Raw genomic sequence first — 21,174 nt, forward strand, 5'->3', positions numbered from 1 at the left:
TACTAGGCTGCATGTTATCCACTGTATGTGTGTATATACAGAATAATTATAATATATATTGCATATTAATGATAGTCTAGCTTCCACAAGAAAGAATTTGAAAAGCAAAAAACTGTCATATGTAGTTAACATCAGTAATTTATACATATTATATCATTTGATCCTCACGACTCCAGGAAGTAGACAAGTCTGGAACTGATTTCAATTTTGCAGTGGAGGAAGCGGTGGCTGAGAAGGTGACTTGCCCAAAGGTTAGTAAATGGCTCCTACTCTAGATGTCTTTCTACTAGATCATTTTACCTCGATAACATCAATCGATTTACTTCTAGGTATGTTGTACTAACTTCTAAAATAACTTCAAGTTAGGAAAGAAAACAAGACCAACATTTTACTAGCAGTACCATATTTAAATTTTACGTGCGTTGAAGCCGAATGTCACACTCAATTAAGTGGTCGGAGAAAAGCTGAAGAGAACACGCGGACGAGTAACTTAACATATCTGTTTCTTCGCATGAAAATGAGAACCGTAACAGTACCTAACCCTTTAGATGTTGCTGTGTGGATTAAATGAGATAATACACGTAAAGTGCCTATCATAGTAGCTAGTCTCAGAGTTCGTACTATATACTCCAGCACGTCTCTTCCGAAAGGAAAATCTGCTTTCTGACCCCGAAAATTAACCAACCCAGGAGGTGGGTAATTTAAGAATGCGAGGGAAAGGAATGAGGGTAGGGGAAAAATAGGTCCTGGCTACCTCTCCTTGAACACTTGACGAATAGAAGCTTTGTTTTTACTGAAGAATAACCCAGAGGAGTGCTGGGGGTGGCTTCGGCGACACCAACCTAACCCTTGGAAGGCCCGCGGGGCAGGGCATGACCCAGGGGCTCCGACAACTGCACCAGAAGCCCCAACACGTGGTTCTCTCCTCCCAGCTCCTCCCCATTTCCCTCTGCTCTTCGTGCTACAGGCTCAGCGGCTTCGGCTTTCTACAGTCAACCGGCACTGTCGCTGCCCGTCTAGAGACCTGCCCATCCCAGGAACCTGCCCAACGCAAGTCTGGGAAATATACCTCATCAGAGCCCACACCTGCTGCAGGAGAGAACTCGGAGCACAGCCTCTGCGCGGACCGGTCGACCGGAACTCCACCCTCCACCTCTCTGATTGGATAAACGCACAAAGGAGGATGCAGAGTATTGGTCAGCAGCAGAGAGGCAGGCCATAGCCCAGGGAAAGGGAAAGAGGTTGGGCGGGGTGAGCGAAGAAGCGCCAGGGAGTGGCCTCTCTCCGGATTGGACGAATGCAAGATATCTGCGCCAGCGTAGACCCAGCTTCCGTATAGCGCAGCACAGCACAGCCCTTTACGTTACGTTAGCGGAAGTTTTAACGACTTATCGTTTGTGCTGAAAGCTTAGGTCTCCTTGCTGCGTGGCCAATAAACAGCAAGAATAAAACGAGTTCCGCCTCTTCCTCGGACGAATGGGTCCTTCCGTTGACATAGGGCGACGTGAGTTCCTTTCAGCGTTTAGACGCTAGAACTCCCACAGAGCCACACTCGGGTAGAGAATTGCTATGTTGACCAGACAGTAACTGCGGGTGAGAAATATTTAGTAGTTCGAATCGGGCCCTGAAACACCCACATACGCTCAGAACTCGTATGATTTCAGCGTTGTAATGTGGGAGAATTAGGCCTTCTCGCGGTCCTTTGCTTGGCTGTGTCATTGGCTGAAAAAGCTGTCAATTTGAATGTAACTCCGCCTCCACCCCCAGGGAACCTTGGGATTTGAAGTATCGGGCGCAAAGATCCTATGGCTTTAAATGTGGTTGTCGCTGAGCTCTTCGTTGCTAACAACCGCTGGCCTTTATTGTGGTTTTCATGTTTTCCGTTGTGCTTTTTTAATCCTTTCACTTATCAGCACCATTAAAGCCAAAGGACACTTAGGAAAACTGGAAAGACTTAATGTATGTTTGTAAAGATAAATACTAGTGTTTCAAACATTCCACTACTGTGCCTGGCTCTCTGCTAGATGTTCGTAATTAACGTAGTAAGCGGATACTAAGTCTTAGCTTTTTGCCTTTACAACAAAGTGGTCTTTGATTTGCATATTAGTGTCCATTCGAGGATATTTGAAAAGCGCCCTAAACTTAACAGCTATCTATACTGTTTTGTCGCTGCTTACATAAGTGTTGATACGACATGAAGCAGAACTGGCTGCTGTCTTGACAGAAAAATAGTGCTGTAATTAAAATGTCAAACGTGACCAGTTTCAGGAGGCACGCACATTGTATATTATTCGAGATTGTATTATCACGTCTATTTTCAGTCTTATTGGAAACATGTTAGTTTAAGGCAGAATTTCCCTGCCTTTATTGAATCATGAACTCCTTTCACTTCTGTGAGCACATTTAGTAATGTTTCATCACTTTGTGTTTAGCAAAAGTAAAAATCAATGTATAAATACCAAAACTTTTTGAGTGGAATTTTTCCTTCCAACAAATTTTTTTCTATTTAATATGTAATACAAATTTTCATATATGTAAGAAAAAGGCTTGTTGCTGGACTAAAAATTAAGTACACTTTTAGAGGACTTAAGCCAAGCAGAAACCGCTTTTTTGACTGATGGTTGGAATAATTGCTTTTATGTTTAAAAAAAATCAAATTATTTTAATAATTTTTTGTGTCTTGTTTGTAGATGATGAGAGAAGGTTTCAGGTTTTATTTGCAAATGAAACATGAGCAACATAACTTTTTTATAATTCTCAATAAATAACCAAAATGGGTGTAATCACCACTATATTTCTCCTTTAAATATTTGATATGATGTACTAAGTGCCATATATGGATACGAAAATCACCCTGAGACAAAAATGCAGATTTATTAGTTTTAATGCTTTCCATTAACTAACATTTTGAAAGAATTTTCCTTTTGACTCCTATTTTAAATCAGTGGTCCATTTGGGATTTTAATCAAATTCGTTTGACTAAGAATAAAAACCATTTAAAACTGCAAGTATCAAGACTGCTACTGTCGTTAGCAGGGTTCAGCAGAGTGATAAATCAACTGAGTGACTGACTCCTAGACACATTTGGCTGATCTTTATTAACTGTCATAAGTGCTCACTCTTTCGGAGTCTTTTGGACGCTCTCAAAGTGTTCCATTTTAAAGAGAAAAAACTTTAGTAGTTATTTTTTGTTTAACTGAGAATTTAAAAGTAGAAATTGCAACAGGCACCATTACTGCTTTTTAAGATGTGAACCCAGGAATCACCTTGGTACACCATCTGTTGGGAAATAGTTTAAGGAATGACCTCAAGGTGAGATAAATGCAAGATGACTTTTGAGATACAGGAAGAGGTACAATCCCTGTTTGTAATATTTACTTTTTAATATCAACATTTTTCTTTTTATATCTGTATTTTTAAAAATAGTGAACATGATATAACAGTATAAACTTTGAAATCTAACCATATATATGTATATATGTTTATTTATATATGAATGGTTAAAAAATTATTGAGAAATATGTGATCAAGAAAGGTGTGGAGGTGTTAAAGAAAAGATTATTCATGACACTTTTTAAGATGGTAAGGCAGACTTTATTCAACGGGGGCTACTGTGGTAGGGTTTTGTAATAGGGGAGAGAGATTGGACTCAACTCTGAATGCAACAGGAAAAGTGGGAATTTATAGCCAAGGAGTAGAGGATAGGGGGTCAGTGGATGGAAAATTACTATGAAGAAACATCAGGCATAGGGGGGACTATTGCTACGTCACTCAACAGTATTCTTACCGAAAGTAGGTGGGTGTAATCAGACATCAACTGGGGGATAATGAAGGATGAGGCGCTCAGTCAGATATTGAGGGAGGGTGATTCTGGTTAAGCTGCCTTAGCAGAATTCTTGCTACAGGATTCTTAAACTCTACAAGGAAGGACATGGGAGCTGAAGGTCAAGCCTACTCAAAAGAGCACACATATATATACAGCCCACACATACTCTTACTCCTATATATACATAAAAATATTTGTATTTGCTATTGTTAGAATATGAAGTCTGAATTACACATAATAACTGCTTGAAAATACTCAGGCTCAATCACTATACCAGGGCTCAACCAGAGAAACAGAATCAGTAGGAGACATATATTAAGGAATTTTTTGCGAGGAATTGACTTACACAGTTGTGGGGGCTGGCTAGGGGATAAGTCTGAAATCTGTAGAGCAGGGTGTCAGGAGAGGCAGGCTGGAACTCTCAGGCATGAGCTGAAGTTGCAATCCACAGGCAGAATTTCTTCTGAGTACCTCAGTTCTGCTCTTAAGGCCCTTCCACTGATTGAATCAGCCTACCCAGGTTATCCAGGATAATCTTTATTTATTTTTTTTGTTTGTTTTTTGTTTTGTTTTGTTTTGTGCGGTACGCGGGCCTCTCACTGTTGTGGCCCCTCCGGTTGCGGAGCACAGGCTCCGGACGCGCAGGCTCAGCAGCCATGGCTCACGGGCCCAGCCGCTCTGCGACATGTGGGATCTTCCCGGACCAGGGCACGAACCCGTGTCCCCTGCATCGGCAGGCGGACTCTCAACCACTGCGCCACCAGGGAAGCCCAGGATAATCTTTATTTAAAGTCTGCTGATTATGAATGTTAATTACATCTACAAAATACCTTCACAGCAACACATAGATGAAGAATTTCAGATCACTTGTTTGAGAGTCCGGTTTCAGGCTTGGAACTCATTCCAAAGAACCGTGTTTGACACTGTGTCTTGTATTTGGGGGAGTGGGTTAGTATAAGCATATAGGATGTACAAACCAATTCCATTTTCCACTCTCTGGTAAAATACATCTAAAAGGAACAGCTCTACCTTCAAACTCCATTCCAGCCTACCTCTCTAACTCCCTACCTCTTTTGGCCGGCTAGTCCTTGAGATCTTGGCCTGACAGCTACATTTGAAGTCTTTGGCTCCATTCTTTAGCACCAGGAATACTTTGCCCAACTCTTCAATCACAGAGGTTTCCCAGTAAATAAGGCCCACTCGTAGGCAAGCCGGCCCCTACTATATGAGGAGTACTTCCTGGTAAGCTGCCAGCTCTAAAGCTTTTGAAAATGTCAGCAACACTGCCCTTGAAGCCAGAAGGTGGAGTGGTGGCTAAAACATCCTGTAACAGGTGCCAGCTGGTTTATACCAGTCACCATGCCCAAATTTTTTCAAGATAGTGGTGGTATTTTAACTACTTCAGTTTTAAGATGGACTTTCCTATTACCCCTTTTAATTTAGACAGCTGAAAGTTGAGGAAGAGGCAGAGCTAGTACTGAAACTGATAATTATGTTGATCGAAAACGCTACCTACCTCCAGAAAACCTCTCCATAGGGCTGCTCAAAAGTGGTGAATCAACTGCTTTAAGCTGTTTGTTCTCTTCCTGCCACTTTGCAGTTAAAAAGAATGAACAGACAGTAAAATAGCACACTAAATGGAGTCAAGAGGAGAAGACAGACCAGACTGTCTGACAAACTGGTCTTTGGGTCTTCTGTTTAATTAAGAATTAGGACCATAGTTTATTTAAAGAGAGAAGTGTGGTTAGGATCAATAGAAACAGCTTAGGATCTTAATAATTGCTATGAATATTCATTTTTTTTCTGTTTTTCTTTTTCGGCCGTGCTGCGTGGCTTGTGGGATCTTAGTTGCCCGACCAGGGATTGAACCCGGGCCCCGGCAGTGAAAGCGCCCAGTCCTAACCACTGGACCACCAGGGAATTCCCATCGCTTTTTTATTAGATAAGTTAAGAAAGTGCCCATTTATCCAGGCATGTGAAATTGATCCAGGGTCCTTCCTCAAGATCAGCTCTAAAAGGATATAGCTGAAAGAGTTATTGAATTGCTAAGATGAACGCTACTACACATTTACACTTTCTTTTTTATCGTGATTCTACTTTCCAGTTTACTTTTAAAATCTGTTCAGTGTGGAAAAGTTCCATTGTATGCAAAAGTAGAAAAAAATATCATGAACCCTTATGTATATGAGCCTATCACCCAACTTTAACTGATGGCTAAACTTACTTATATCTATGCTCTCACCCACATTCCCACCACATCTCCTATCTGATTATTTATGAGAAAATCCCAGCATCATTTCACTTGTAAATAGTACTCTTTGGAACTCTAAATAATGACTTTCCCCCCCAAATGTAACTACAATAGGCAGATATTTTAATAATATCTATTACTCAAAACTAGGTGTGTGATTTTGAGCAAGTTGTTTAATCTCTCTAAACCTCAAATTACTCATCAGGTGACCATATATTCCTTTCAATGGGGTTATGAAGATTAACACAGTGTAAATAAAGTGCCCAGCACAGTGCGTGCCACAGTGCAGACGTTCAGGAACTATTGGTTCAAATTCCAACATTTGGTCTACTTTCACCACTTGCTCTGAGAGATTATAGGAAGGATGACCAAAAACAAGATGTTTGCTAAGCCCTTTAGTTGTTGAAAATTATCCTTGAAAAAAGAAAAAAACTTTAATGATAGCACTAGGAGTGTACAACAGCCAGGAAGTGGAATCTAAGAAGTTTAAATGAAGTAGATCAAAGTTATAGGCAAAGTAGAGTAGAGCCCACTAATAAGATAATTGATATGAACTTATGTGAAATATGCTTGTTGACTAATCTCATATCCTTAGGGTTTTTCTTTTTTTCCTGTGATCTCCAGTTGATCTATATGATGGTATAATACAAAACTATTCATCTGAGCTGTAAAAGAAATATGAAACCTTTGTTTTCTTTTGTAGGATTTCTGGAACTTTTAGCCCCCAGACTCAAATACCACTGGTATCCCCACTTATTGTCTACATCTTTTTGGATTTACATATTGTGTGATTCTCTCTCACCTCTATTCTAGAAACAATATTTAGTAGGAGGTTGGCTTTAATTTTCTAAGCATTATATTAAATAAATTTCCTTGCCAGATGGCACAATGTCCTAAGTCGTGCCGAGCATTATAAAGATGAATCTGATCATGCTTGCCAGCATCTCGACATCTGAGCAATAATAATATCACATTGCAACAAAACCGTGTTTTCTTTCATTTAGAGAAATATGTTGTGTATAGAAAAACATATAAATAAAAGGAAATTTTAAAAAATATGTTGTGATGATGGAGATAAAATATAGGGTCACAGTGAGAGTCAGCAGCTTGAATAAGTTTGCAGTCAGATGATTATAAATGATTACAGATGATTGCTCTTAGGCTGATGAAGTGAAAGGTTCGAAGAGGAAAGGAACATTAAGTAGATTGTCTCAGTCATGAATATATTAATCTAATTAATTAGCATTTTCTCACGCTTAAATTCCCAAATGGAAAATCTAAACATGGTAGTTCTTGGTTGTACTATAAAACTGACTACTTTTGATAATCATTTCCCACTTAAACTTGTAGCATGTAATAATTTTTCCTATAAAACTTCCACACTAAGAAAATGTCTATTTCAAAAAAAAAAAAAAGACATATTTGAGTACTAGTTAGGGCAGCATGAGCAGTGAAGGAAAGAGAACTGTTTCAAAGAGCAAAGTCATAAATACCAAGTCTAAGTGAGCTAAATTGTAACCTTTGTCCCCCACCCTTGAGAGAATGCTCTGTGCAGGAGAAAACAAATCTCCCTCTTTTCCCTTTTAGATGCCTTGACTACCTATTTGGTGGGCTAAGATAAGGGAAAGTAAGGACTTCAGAGTTTTGCCAGGTCTTTGAGTAGATAGATGGTGGAACCACAGGTAGATGACTGTAACATGAAATGGTTACCATGTGGTCATTTCTTATGTACAAGAAGGCCTCTGGGCATGATTAGGAAGCTGGAGAATAAAAAATGAGAAATGGAAACCACTCTGCAAAAATAATATAAAGTACTACATGTATTATGGCCAGGAATTTACATAAAATGTGCTTTATTTAGAAAATGTTTCTCCTTAATATGAGTTGATTCATTCATTCAACAAACATTATCTATCACCTGTTATGTACTCAGTATATTTTACATCCTGGAATTACAATGTTAAACAAAACAAAGTTCCTGCCTTCATGCAGCTTACTTTCTAGTGGGAAGACACTAGAAATATAAATATAATGTATATTTTTTAAGTATATAATATAATTTCAGCTAATGACAAGTACTATGCAGGGTGGAATATTCAAATATTTAACATTGGTATGGCCAGCTTTGTGATATTTGGTATGGGTTCATATTCCCTTGTACTCCTCTGTATTTGCTCCCTTCCCTGCCTCACTTCCCTTTCCTGCTCACTCCAACTTCCTTGACATTGAACTTCCCAATAACATGTTAGTATATAAGCTTTCGCTTGTAACTATGTTCCTACATACCCCTTCCTACTCCCACCCTAACCCCTCAGAACATGGGCCGGCCTTAGACTAGTTGTGACTGGTGTTATGCCTTTAGTTGCCAGATCATGGGAAAGTCTGGGAGATGCTAGGATAGCAAGAACAGGGGATGCACTCAGGATGTGGGGCAGCAGCTATCTGCTTGCCAGCATAGAAGTAGAGTATCTCAATATTATAACAATTGATGTAGCCTTGCTAAAGTAAATCGGCTGAAAATCAGCCCTGCTTCTCTGAAGAAAAATAAAGCAAGCTAAGAGGGTGGAGAGTTATAAAATAGCTGTGTATTAACTCTGTATTCTTCCTGAGAAGTATAGAGTCTTTGGGAGGTGTGTGGGGGGGGGATATTTTATACAACAGTTATCTGTTGGATGACCAGAGAGCATGGGAGATCTGTTTACCACACACTGATGGGGAGACTTCAGTGGGAACAAAACTAGGAGTGCCAAAGACAACCTTAGACTCTTCTGATAGTGCCTCCTTTGTGTTGTCCTGGACTGAATAATTCATATTTGGGGATATATATTACAACGACAAATTGTTTCCTATAGACTGAACTGGTATGATAGAGACATCCGAGTACAAGACAATTTTGTAGGCGGGTGTATTCTGTGTGTGTTTTAAGGGGAGCAGAGGTTGCAAGAAGGAAATACTAGGAACCTCAGGGGTGCCCTTCTTTCTGAGGCAATTAATCACATGTCCTCTGAGGCCTTGAATCATCAATTGTGTCCTCACTTTATTTTCAACCTTTTCCTCAGTTCTACCCTACTTCTTCCTACACATATGTAAGTCTGTTCCATTCTATAAAAACCTTTCCTGTGACCCTGAGAACCCATTGATTTATTCCATTTTCTATATCTTATATGCTGCCTCTATTTCATCATCTCGCCCTCATTCTTCGATCAGGTAGAATATAGCGTTCATCTCTAGGCTTCCATGAAAACTTCTCTCAGAGGTCACAAATCAACTCTTAATTGCCAAATCCAAGGGTTTTCTCTACTTTGTCTGACAGGACCTACCTACATTTGAAAATGTTGACCCCTGCATCTTGTGAAATACCATTGGCTTCTGGTTTCCCTTCATCCTAATCCTCTTTCAGTCCCTCTGCCTCCTCCTAAATGTAATGTCCCCAAAGTCCCACAAAAAATTGTCTGCACCTTCGCTGTTGCCCCTCTCAGTGGCTTCCTTATCCTAGCCAACCACATACACAAAAGCCCTTTACATAATTTTTGACCCTCAACTTAACCCTTTTCATTCAGTCACACACTGATAGCATCTGGAGGAAGAAAAAAACATTCTCCTGTACCCCTGCTTTCCCCACTGCTACCTTCCTAACTCAGACCCTCTTTACTGTTTACTTGGACTTTGCAATAGCTTTAAACCAGCTTTGCCTCTACTTTCTCCCTCCTTCAGCCTCTTCTCCATAAAGTCACCAGTGCTTTACCTTGTAGAGAGAGCAAATCCTTGACTCTCCTGCTTAAACCTTCCGTGGATTTTTGGTTTTAAAAGGTAGAGTAACATAACAGTTTCTCTCTACTTCCTCCTATTTTCTAAAATTATCATAAAGGAATGAAAAAAAGTTAATAATCCAGAAGGACCAAGCAAACAAGAGGGAAGAAAAGAGACTTTAATGGATTTTTAGAAGATGGAAATTGAGTAGAAGGTGGTAATTGATTTAGCAGGGTGGAAGAAGTAACCATTTAAGGAACAAAACATGTAAATGTTGGGCTTCCCTGGTGGCGCAGTGGTTGAGAGACCGCCTGCCGATGCAGGGGACACGGGTTCATGCCCCGGTCCGGGAGGATCCCACGTGCCGCGGAGCGGCTGGGCCCGTGAGCCATGGCCGCTGAGCCTGCACGTCCGGAACGTGTGCTCCGCAACCGGAGAGGCCACAACAGTGAGAGGCCCGCGTACCGCAAATAAAAAAAAAAAAAAGTAAATGTTGATGAAAAGGCAGGTAATTAGCTCTATTCTCTTCCTGTTCATTTGGATGAACGTGTGTTTCTCATCTGTTTCAGCTTATGGTATTTGTTAAATTCTGAGTTAAGAATTAAGTACAGGAAGAACTATTTTTCTTGAACCATTAAAAGAAAGATATCCCAGAGAGGTTATGTTTTCAGTAATAAATGACTTTGCTAATAAAAACAATTTTGCATGGGAAAGCAAAACTGATTTTTTTTAGTGGAGCAACTGGTTTTACTAGAATAAATGAATTCTCTGGAACATGGTTACAGTGCTAATAACACGTGAAATCAAATCACTGGATTCTTCATTGGTAAGTTACAATGACAGGGAAGTTGGAGCCAGACTGTATGAAATTCTACAGAATATCATCTATTTTAATAGAAACAAGACTTTAAAATTTTAGTGTAGACTCTTTACAATACTTTTTAATTAGCCGTAGAATGGGCATGAAATTTTTTTATACAACAGAGAGAGGTTTACTGATATTTTGTGGCAGAGTACTTAAAAGAGCTGCCAAAATGAAGATGAGTTTCACATTTTCCCTTTACAAAAAAGAAAGTGTTTCAAATTTCCTGTGCTGACAAGTGGCTCTCTGCAAATGCAATGTTGGCAGATATTTTGGGGAACAGAAAAAAGGAACACTTTATCTGTTCCTTCAAGGTAATAGCGACCTTTTCACAATGAATGGAAAAGTAATTGCTTATCAAAAGCAAGTACAGGGACTTCCCTGTTGGTCCAGTGGTAAAGAATCTCCCTTCCAACGCAGGAGACTTGGGTTTGATCCCTAGTCGGGGAACTAAGATCCCACATGACACGGGGCAACTAAGCCCGCACGCCACAACTACTGAGTTCGGGTAACTTAAAGAGAGAGAGTCTGTGTGCCAAAAAATACAGAGCCCACACACCCTGGAGCCTGCACACCACAACTAGAGAGAGAAAACCCGCACACCACAACTAGAGAGAAGCCCACACGCCACATGTAAGAGCCCACGTGCTGCAACTAAGACCCGACGCAGCCAAATAAATAAACTAAATAAATAAAATTTTTATTAAAAAAAAGGTGATTCACTGAGTAGCCATCATATTTTTTTTAAAAAAAGCAAGTACAATTTGAAAACACGTTTGGAAATGTTTCTATCATTCTGTGATTTTATTGCTGAAAATGATGTTTTGTCATCTATAAAAAATCAAGTCTGCTGAAATTGGGAAACAGAATTGTCAAACTTGTTTGAAAGTTTTCCAATGAAGACTTACAGTAGATATTTAATCCATATGTTAGATATACACCATCTGATTGACATTAGGGAAGATTTCTAGTGGAATTTCAACAAAAACTCCTACTTTTCTAGTGGAATTTTCAACAGAAATTTCCATAATTAGGATATAGATAATAAAAAATGAGTATCCTGATTTTGCACCACTTCCCTTTGAACCTTAGTACCTTTTTGAAGTATGTTTTTCATACATTATAGACATTAAAACCAAGAAGTGAAATAAATTGAATGTAGAATCAGACTTTCAAGAAGCTTTATATCCAAATTGTTAAACCAAGATTTTAAAACATAATGAAATTATAATAATTATTATTGCTGAGAGCAAAACATTTGAGAATGATTAATAAGTAAAAATTATTTTAGAAATCTCATCCTTTAACAATTTTGATTCCATGTATATTTTATAATACAAAGAACATTATTATAGTACATGTGGGTAATTTATTAAGTAAAGTTTAGGGATAGATGATTAAAAATTTTTTATCATGAATGTGCAATCAACAAAGTTTGGTGACCACTGGTCTAGTGAATAGTAAGTACTTCATTGACAGAATGCTCTTTAATCAAACTCTCCAAGCTGATACAATTAAATATTTTAATTTCATTCTGAAATAGGTAAAAATCCAAGATATAAGAATAAAAATATAATTTCCAATTTTTTCTTGGCCAAACAATTTTACATGAAGTAACGTAGTGTGTGGAACTCAAGCATCCTTCCTATAACAGGAGAGCTATGTCAAGAGAGCAAACATGTGAACCAGCCTGCTGCAGAGTGGATTGGGGTCTGCCTTACTTGTTGACTATCAAGAGCTAAGAGAGATGGGCCACCTTTCACACATTAATTCTACTCAACACAGATGTCATAGTCTCACCATTTCACCAAATAGATAAATCCCTCTTGCATTCACAGAGGTGGAGAAAGCAGCATCTCCCTAAAACTTCCCAAAGAATGCAAGTTTTGGCAGACATTCCTGTCTTAATGGCTGAGGGAAAATGTACAAGAATAAGAGAATGAGTTCCCTCAAAAACAGTTAAAAAATCCTAAAGGCAGCTGTTTAAAAATTTAATACAAAGTTCAATCACTTTGTATAAAGTGATAAAGAGAAAAGACCCAGTTAGAAAATAAAATGAATAAAAGATCCCATATACTATTTCAAAGATTATATACTCAGGGAAAATCCTAAGAAATGTTCTGGGCCTGTATGAAGCCAATTGGAGGATACTGAAGACGATTTGAGTATATTTGAGTATAATTTGAGTGAGCTTGGTTGTCACTTCTTCAGGGAAGACTGCCCAGACCCCCAAGGTTAGATCAAATCACTTAATATAGGCCCAGCATGTATCTCTCCCTTCACAATTTTATGTTTATATGTACCATTGTTTGCTTAATCTCTATTTCCCCTACTGGATTTCATAAAATCTATGATAACAGATACACTACTTTAGTTACACTTATATCTCCAGTGCCTAGCAAGAGTTCTCGGTATAATAGGCACTCAACAGATGTTTCTTAAGTTAGTGATGAATGAATGAGATGGAAAGACATATATTGTGCTTGGTTAGAAACAACAATGTAAAAGTGTTATTGCTATGTAAATCTCTACACTGAATATAATAATCAGAATATCAACAGCATTATGTTTCGGAACTTGACAAAGTGTTACTAGAATTCATCTAGATTCTGGGGATGAATGGTGGTGACAGTCGCACAACAGTGTGAAAGTGCACAACTGTACACTTAAAAATGGTTAAAATGCTGAATTTTATGTGTACTTTACCACAATAAAACAATCTGACTGGCCAAAAAAATTCTTCTAGAAATATGAGAATAGATGGAAAAAAAACTTTTTTAAAAAAAAGAGCATTTATGGAGGATTAATTAGTCTTATAAGAATTTTAAACTTATATAGCTACAGTACTTGAAACTCTTTGCGACCAGATAAACAAATCAACGAAGCTGAATAAAGAATCCAGAAAAAGACTAATATTTATATGGGAATTTAGTATATGATAAAGATGATATTTCAGAATAATGAGTAAAAGATGGCTGATTCAACAATAGTTTTGGAAAAATAGGATAGCCATAAAAGAAAAAGACTGACTTTAAATTATCTCACCACTTTAGAAAAATTATGAACTTTGAAAAGGTGATTTGCATTCTTGATAAAACAAAAAACCTTGAAACAGCACAAAAGTGTATACACTAAAAAGTGAATAGGGAAGCACGTACTTTCATATACTATTAGTGGTGCTATAAATTGATATAACCTATCTGGAGGGCAATTTGACATCTATCAACAATGAAATCCACAAAAATTTTGACTTGTCAGTTACTTTGCATAAATGCATTAAAATGTATATACAAGGATAGACTCTGTATCACTGTAATTTTTAAAACCTAGCAATATCTTAAATTTATAAATAGAATACTGGTTAAACTATGCTACAAGAATACAGTAATATGCAGCCATTAAAATTAGGTAGATCCTTCATACAGTTTTTAAATGAAGAAACTACAGAACCATATATATAGCTCATTTTTATTTAACTTTCAAAGGGATTTTTATGCTAGTGTATACATTTTTTAAAAGTCTACAGGGTCAACAGTGGTTACTTCTGAGGAGTAAAAGGAAGACTTTTATTCTCCCCTTTGTATCTCAGTTATATTTTAATTTTTTATGTAACTATGAGCAAGTTTTATTAACTTCTGATAAACTTTAAAAAATATCAATGCACCAAAATGGCCACATAAAATAGCTACATTAAAATGTCATGTACCGGCCTTCCCTGGTGGCGCAGTGGTTAAGAATCTGCCTGCCAATGCAGGGGACATAAGTTCGAGACCTGGTCCGGGAAGATCCCACATGCCGCGGGGCAGCTAAGCCTGTGTGCCACAGCTACTGAGCCTGCACTCTAGAGCCCGCGAGCCACAACTACTGAAGCCTATGCGCCTAGAGCCCATGCTCCGCAACGAGAGAAGCCATGCAATGAGAAGCCCGCACACGGCAACGAAGAGTAGCCCCCGCTCACCGCAACTAGAGAAAGACCGCGCATAGCAACGAAGACCAAATGCAGCCAATAAATAAATAAATTTATAAAAAATAAAATAAAATGTCATGTACCCATTCAGAAATCTTTGCTGCAATCCCCCTTCTAGAAAAAAGCAGCCTCTAAGCTCCAAGAACAGGGTCTCTATACAGACTGGAATAGCACATGAAAATTTGTTCTTCCAGATATTGACTGTAGGAGAAAATTAGACTCTCCATTGTTAAAGGAGAATTAAATTGTAGTTACAAAGTTATGGAAGTAATTTATTTGTAAATTTTCAAAGACTTTCATTAAAAAGGGCTTTCATTTAAACACAACTAATTTTTTTAAAATTAAATAGTTCGTCGCAAAGCATTCAGGTCAATTTCTTTTTAACTGACGTTTAGCTATAAAACAATACACTTTATCACTTTTTCTCTATCAAAGACAGCGAAAGTAAGTTGTTAATGTTACTTCCTGATTTTGCAAAACTCTGATATATGCTTTGAATGGCTACAAGAAATAGAGTTCTTTCTCTTGAAAACACAACTACTGTTCCACTCTTCTGTGGTTATACATATTTTGAAATATAAATGTTGATTCTCGAGGGAGCACTCTCTTCATAAGATAAAAATATTGTGAATACTATTCTTGAAATACCACTTACAGAAATAGAACTTTTTTAAGAAATGCCAACCTATATCACCAGAATTTGTATTGAACACTTATTTGAAACATTTATATATTGAGAACCTTGAAAAATGTAGCATATGTAGGTTAAGGTCCCACCAATATTATTAATGATACATTAGTAGGTATATAATATTGGAAATCACCATCTTGCTCTCCTTTGAACATAGTGGAGAGGAAGAGCTGTGTAAGTCTGGCAACAAAGACTAATTTCCAATCTGGTAATAATACATATTCGCCTTTTATAGTTTGAACTGGTAGTTAAATTATTAACAATTAGGAGGTCTTCATTCTTTGTCATCTGTTAAGGACTCCAATAGCATGAGAGGTATGGGTTTCTTGCAGTTGTTTTACACTTTTATAATTATTATGGTACTAACTTATGGGGTTTTTTTTCCCCTTGCAATAGAAATGTCTTTAAGTGCAGTATTTCAAATCTGGGATTTTAAGGAAAGTTTGCATAGCAGAAAATAAAATGCTGATATGATAATCTGGATAAATTTAGGGCAATAGTCAGAAATTTCAGTTCAACTTACTCTAGAAGAAACCGAGTTCATTAAACACACATTATTGAATATACTAGATGTATTTTTATAGGAACTTTCATAAACGTTCTTCCTCTTTTCTTTCAAACCAAACCATGATTTATAAGGATTATTATTTTTGAGGCAGGAGAAATTATTTTTATATTGACAGTTTTTCATCAAAATACTGTCAATTTAAATGTTGATAAATGTTTAGAAGGTATTTGAAACATGGTAGTTTATGCTATTGCATGATTATTAATAAACATTAGTGATATATGATTTTCCATTGCACTAATTGAAATGTGGATTTAATAAATACAGGAAAATAATGCACCTGCATTTGATTGGTAGCAATGAATTCAAAACAATTTGGAAAAATTTTTTAATGAATTGTAAATATGTTGAATACATGAATTTAAAACAATCATAATCACTATCAATCATTTCAAGGTTACATGATAATTCTGAAGCACAGATTGTCTAGACATTCATATAGTTACAAGAAAAATTAAGGACAAAGTTCAGAAGGAGAAACAAAGATGTCACCCTTAAGGTTATTGTTAAAAAATGCTTTGAATCTGATGATGTAGATATCCATTAAACCCATGCTATAACTTTCACTATAAATAAAATGTGGATTAGTAAAGGGCATTTTCAATTTTTATTTAAAAAAAACACTGAAAATAAATGTTCTCAGTTTTACAAATATGAATCACACAATTGTTGATCTCAATGGTGGGGTTCTGTCTTAGACCTTCCCTGGCATACACAACATTGGCAAATGTGAGGATGCCACTTCAAGCCTCGTGCCCATAGCACAGATTGACCAACGGAGGTAACTAGGACCAAACCAGAGTCAGAGAAAGTAAGAGAGGGCCTTGGGTAGTGAGCACAGGTTCAGCAGAGTCAACACTATGCCTGTAAATACTGGCTAGATCATCTATTTTCTGACACTGGGTTGATATTATACAAAGAAGCGAGCTTTTAATTTCTTTATGTAAAGACCTTCAATAATTGCGAGGCTGAAAGGAGAACTCAGTAGGAGAAGCACACTTTCTAGATGAAGGGATTTTTTTTTTTTTTTTTTTTTTTTTTTTTGCGGTACGCGGGCCTCTCACTGTTGTGGCCTCTCCCGTTGCGGAGCACAGGCTCCGGACGCGCAGGCTCAGCGGCCATGACTCACGGGCCCAGCCGCTCCGCGGCATGTGGGATCTTCCCGGACCAGGGCACGAACCCGTGTCCCCTGCATCGGCAGGCGGACTCTCAATCACTGCGCCACCAGGGAAGCCCGTGAAGGGATCTTTTTAAAGGATCTGATCATTTTGAAATGCAGTATAATATATTATTATGTAATATTATATGTAATACAGCAATGTAATAGATGTACAAATAAACTTGTAAAAAAAGGGGGGGGAGAATTTTTGCAAGGCATATGTTACAAATGGGTAGTGAGGCAAAAATTCAACAAATAGTTCTTTTCTTCACAGACAAATATGTCAAAAATGACTGTACGTAGTTTTGATGTGTCAGGAATTGGCTCTGGGTACCTGAGACTTCTGAGTTCAAGGCCCAGGGACTTAAGGAGAGGAGCTTCTCTCACTTGTGGGATCGCTGGTGCCCAATGTGAGTAATCATTTTTCCTCCAGCTCTGAGGTTTCTTAATATATCACAACTGGCCAATAGACCACAATACCCTTAAAAGACTTTCAGTTGGCTCTGAGGCCTTGAAAGGGTTTGGCAGTATAGCATCTAGGCCAAGCCCACCAAGTAGATTAGTAACTTAATAACTATGTGGCTTATTTAATAAGAAAGTACCATTATAATATGTTACAATATAATAACTCAAGTGTACACCCAAATTACCTGTTGGGCTTGTTAAAAAAATTGCTGGTTCCAGGCTCCAAATCTTTTTTGATTCAGTAAGTCCTAGATGGGGCCTGGGAATATGCATTTCTAACAAGTTCCCAGGTGATGCTGATGCTGCCGGTCAGGGAAATGCACACTGAGAATCACTGCTCCAGGTAGTTTAGCTGATCCCGTAGACGTGGTTCCCTGATGTTTCCTCTTTGTTTGACAAATGTGAGATAAAAGCTAGATTAATGGTACTGAAATTTATTGCTTAAGATCAGGTGCTACAAAGTCATTTGATGGATAGTCTTAGCCTTAGGTTTTACATTCTTTCCGATTCATATGCAGTCTAATCTTAGATTTAATGTAGATTTAAAAAACTGTATATAATAAAATTAGTTCTAGCGTGTAGTACCTACTAATTTCACAAATTTATAAACTTCAGAAATATACTTACTGCCTCATTCCCCAATTCTTTTGTTCCCCCTCTAACTCATTATACTCTGACTACTAATCCTACCACATATATTATTGAATTTGCTCTCTTTAAAGTTAAACAAGAAACCCATGGCTTTTCTCTACCCTTATCCTGAATCCTTCCACTAGCATTTGACACTACTGATCTCTTTGTTCTTCTGGGAACTCTTTCCTCCCTTTCAGTCTGGATTTTAGAGACCTTTTCATTGACTTCTTATCTTCCACCCCCTTTCTCTTGCCCTTGGCAGATATCATTAATTGCTTGTAGCACTCCTATCAACAGAATTTGAATAATTCTTCACAACACAGCCCTTTAACACTCTTAGTTGATCGGTTTTTGTCCTTGAGGTGAAACATGTGTTGTAAAGACTCCCTCCAGAAGCAGATTTTAAGTACTAATTTTCTTAACATAAATTATACATTTTTGATATACTTCAGTATACCAACAGCTATTAAATATAAAGGGAATACAAATAGCAATAAATATCCATTAAAAATGATAGTTACAAAATGTCCGGTACTGGACTTTTAAACATTCTAGTATAACTTGCTGAAGACGTGTACAGGCAGGGAGCCAACAGAGATGAATAAGATGACGATGATGAAAGATCAAACTTAAAATTATTTGTAGAGGTAATTTTAAGGGTCTTCTATCTTCTTACAATCCCATGGTGATTTCTGAGACATAAGAGAATTTCAGATCTAACTAGACTGGGACAGAGAATACATTCTTGATGATAAAGCAAAAACTTTCTCTTTGGATCTAGCTATTAAAAGAAACAAACTTGCTTTATGTTTCAAAATTACTTTGGGTACGAGGGCTCTTTAAATCTCTGTGGAAAAAGGAAATAGAAATGCTGTTAGGAAAGAGGACAGGATATAGTCTTATTTATTCACCTCTGTTGGCTCCCTGCCTATTTGCAGTCACATGCAATTACAAAATAATAATAATAAATAAAGACACATAGAAGAATCTTTAGAGTAGCATTGTTATAGCAAAAAATTAGCAGCAATCTGAAAGTCCATGAATATAGTAAGCATTAAGTAAACTCTGGTAGATTTATGTAATTATACCATGCAGCACTGTAAAATAATAAGGTAGATCTATTCAGTCATTCATAGGATCTATTCAGTCATTTATTGAGTTGGTGCTGGGAATAATGCAGAGAACATGATAGATATGGTTCCTGCCCTCATGAAGCTTCCAGGCTAGTGGGAAAGAATATAACAAGCAAACAATTAAACAACATAATTTCAGTGCTATGAAAAAAATACAACAGGATAATGTGATAAAGAAAAACATGTAGGAGATGGGGGCCCATTAGATAAGATGACCAAGGAAAGCTTCATTGAGGAGGTGCTATTTAAGCTGAGATCTGAATGATGAGGGGAAGCCATGCAAATGAAGACGTAGGGAGAGATGGCAATGGCAAAGACTGTGATGCTTGAGTTAGAGAAAAAGGCCATTGTGACTGGGATGAAGTTTAAGTCAAAGAAGTAGGTAGTAAAATCCAGATGGAGTAACTATATACAGATGGGAGTGGGGGACACAAATTCTATAAATACTAGAAGAAAACATGGGGAAATATCCTCTGGCTACAAGGTAGAGAAAGCTTTCATAAATAAAACTTAAAAAGCATAAGCCAGGAATTCCCTGGCGGTCCAATGGTTAGGACTCGGCACTTTCACTGCCGAGCACCCGGGTTCAATCCCTGGTTGGGGAACTAAGATCCCAGAAGCCACTCAGCGTAGCCAAAAAAAAAAAAAAGAAAAAGCATAAGCCATAAAGCAAAAGGTTAATAAGTTTACTATCTTAAACTAGAAAAAAACTCCATACTGCAAAAGATATAACAAACAAGGCTCAATAAGTGACGTAGATAAAGATTAGAGAATTCCTACAGGGGCTTCCCTGGTGGCGCAGTGGTTGAGAGTCCGCCTGCCGATGCAGGGGACAAGGGTTCGTGCCCTGGTCCGGGAAGATCCCACATGCCGCGGAGCGGCTGGGCCCGTGAGCCATGGCCGCTGAGCCTGCGCGTCCGGAGCCTGTGCTCCGCAACGGGAGAGGCCACAACAGTGAGAGGCCCGAGTACCGCAAAAAAAAAAAAGAATTCCTACAAATCAATTTTTTAAAGACAATCCAGTAGAAAAATCGGTAAAACACTAGAGTAGGCAAACCACAAAAGGAAACTCGAACGGTCATAGAGGGAAAAGCATTCAACTGCACTGAGGAGTAGAGATGCAAATAAAAGCAACAAGATACCATTTCATACTCATATATTAGCAAAAACTAAAAAGCATAAAAATAGGATATGTTGGCAATGATGTGAAGCAAAAAAGTACTGTTATTGGGATTGTAGTTGGTACTATTGCTTTGGAGAGCAATTTGTTTGTAGCTACTAAAATTATAAATGTGCATAATTCACAACCCAATACTTCCACTTTGGATATGTACCCAAGAGAAACTCTTGCATAATTCCACAAGGAAATTGTCACAAAGGTTTTTATAGAACTTTTTATTTTTCATTTTAGCTTTAAAAAAGTGTACAATTCAGTGATTTTTAGTATACTCTCAAAATTGTGCAATGATCACCAATAACTAATTAGAAGATTTTCATCATTTCAGAAAGAAACCCCATATCCATTAGCAGTTATTCCCCAATCACTCCTCCCCCACCTCCCCCTGTCCCTGGCATCTACTTTCTGTCCGTCCATATTTGCCTATTCTGAACATTCCATGTAACAGATTCACCAAATATGTAGTCTTTTATATCTGGCTTCTTTCACTTAACACAATTTCAAAGTTTCATCCATTTTGTAGCATATATCAATACTTTTTATGGTCAAATAATACTCCATTGCATGGACATCCCACATTTTGTTTATCCATTCATCAACTGATGGGCGTTTGGATTGATTCCACTTTTTGGCTATTATGAATAATGCTACTATGAGTATTTGTGTTTAAGTTTTCGTGTGGATGTAAGTTTT

The 21,174-nt window shown here is 37.7% G+C and overlaps 1 protein-coding gene across 2 annotated transcripts in view; it reads right to left on the bottom strand.

The window, feature by feature from the left end:
* The window catches only part of WDR89 (WD repeat domain 89), a 100,345-nt gene that overhangs the window by 33,651 nt on the left and 45,520 nt on the right, over positions 1 to 21,174 (bottom strand). Inside the window, exon 1 of one of the 2 annotated variants that reach the window (XM_029238930.1) lies at positions 1,087 to 1,135. The exons of the other annotated variant lie outside the window; for it this stretch is intronic. The gene's annotated coding sequence lies outside the window, so the exon portion shown is untranslated. Of the gene's footprint in view, positions 1 to 1,086; positions 1,136 to 21,174 lie in introns of those variants that run through there. 2 annotated transcript variants of the gene reach the window in all.

Source organism: Monodon monoceros, unplaced genomic scaffold, assembly GCF_005190385.1.
Source record: "Monodon monoceros isolate NGI ecotype Baffin Bay Population unplaced genomic scaffold, NGI_Narwhal_1 Super_Scaffold_21, whole genome shotgun sequence".
In the NCBI taxonomy this organism is placed as follows: domain Eukaryota; kingdom Metazoa; phylum Chordata; class Mammalia; order Artiodactyla; family Monodontidae; genus Monodon; species Monodon monoceros.